Raw genomic sequence first — 1,976 nt, 5'->3', positions numbered from 1 at the left:
ATTAATTCCAATTTAATTACAATTGGTGCACTAAATAGACATATGTCCAGGGCCCAGAGAGTCTTTATGTTCAGCCAGGTATATGACCGTAGGTATTTTGCTGTAATACCTGCAGATTCACTCCTTTATGTCCCTCTCTTTAGCATGGCTTAACCTTATAAAAGTGCCATTGGGCAATACCAATTAGGACTCAGGGGGTACTGCGGTCCTGTCTATTCAGTAAAGTGCCTGAATAGACAGGTCATTAAACCTCCGAGTCTCAGGCCTTGCTGTGGCTGTGAAAGACCTTTTAATTGGTCACATTTCTTTTGGTGTTTTTATAGGCTGGCGAGCTGCGAGTCAAATTTGAGTTTTCTCCTTACTAGGAAGTGCTTGCGCTGCTGGACCCATCGTCATAATCATAGTCCATTAATGCTCTTAAAAATTTGGTGGAACCTCAGACTAATTTCTCTTGAAATTTTACTGCCGGGGTTAGCAGCCCACCATGTCTGTGATTGTTTTAAATGAAGAAAAGTTTATTAAATGCAGCCTGCACTCCAGTGAGCGCAACAGTAGGGAAAGCGTTGGATAGCATAGGGGTAAAAATTGCTATTCCCACTCCAGTGAGTGCAACAGAAGGGAAAGCGTTGGATAGTGGGAGGGTAAAAATTACTATTCTCACTCCAGTGAGTGCAACAGTAGGGAAAGCATTGGATACCGGGAAGGTAAAAAATACTATTCCCACTCCAGAGAGTGCAACAGTAGGGAAAGCGTTAGATAGCATAAGGGTAAAAATTACTATTCCTACTCCAAAGAGTGCAACAGTTGGGAAAGTAATATTTTAATATTAAAATAATATTACATTAACTATCGATACCAATAAAAAAATATTAAAAATAATTACCAATTAATAAAAATGAATTACCAGTTAAAAAAAATAATTACCAGTTAATAAAAATGAATTACCAATTAATTATTATCAATTAATTATCAATACATATAAATAAAAATAAATATTTACTTCATTACAATTAAATTACTACCCACCCTATTCCCCTATAAACCCACAATCCGGTCCAAATAATAAATAATAACATTAACATAATTATCAATTAATCAATTAATTAACATGAATTACCAAATAATATTTTTTTTACCAATTAAAAAATGAATTACCATTTAATAATTAATTATCAAACAATTAGTTATCAATACATATAAATCAAAGTAAATATTTACTTTATTACAATTAAATTACTTCGCACCCTATTTCCCTATAAACCCACAACCCGCTCCAAATAATAATACAATTAACATAATTATCAATTAATCAATTAATAGAAATGAATGACCAATTAATAAAAATGAATTACCAATGAATAAAAATGAATTACCAATTAATTATCAATCAATGAATTATCAATACACATAAATAAAAATTAATATGTAATTTACTATAATTAAATTACTTCCCACCCTATTCCCCTATAAACCCACAACCCGCTACGGAATTAAATTACGCAAAAATTAAATTACATAACCTTCATTACTTTAGAAAAATTAAACATTCATTACAAAATTAATACATAATGTTAACAAATACACTACCATACATAATACTAAAAAAAAAATCTATATTATGGAAATCGATATTTCCTACCCCAATTTCGATATTCTGACTAACTATATTTTGGTGATTCCATATTCTGGCCTATCTATTTTTTGGAGGCGATATTCTGGCCTATCTATATATTGGATTCTATATTTTGGGCGTTCATCGACGCCTACAATACCAAGAGTGGCTGCTACTGGTGGCGGGGCTGGGGTTAAAAAAAAAAGAACTTCCCTGAAACGTCCGGCCACCACCTCTGACCTGTCCTCGACTTCTTCGTTTCTTCAGTCCCGGCTGGCAGCAGGAAGCACCCCGGCACATAGGCTCCCCTGAGCCAATCACAATGCTGCAATGCAGTGTTGTGATTGATCTGAGCACTGTGGTT

This window comes from Lissotriton helveticus, chromosome 1_2 (genome assembly GCF_964261635.1).
Source record: "Lissotriton helveticus chromosome 1_2, aLisHel1.1, whole genome shotgun sequence".
Classification (NCBI taxonomy): domain Eukaryota; kingdom Metazoa; phylum Chordata; class Amphibia; order Caudata; family Salamandridae; genus Lissotriton; species Lissotriton helveticus.
This window is presented reverse-complemented; position numbering follows the sequence as displayed.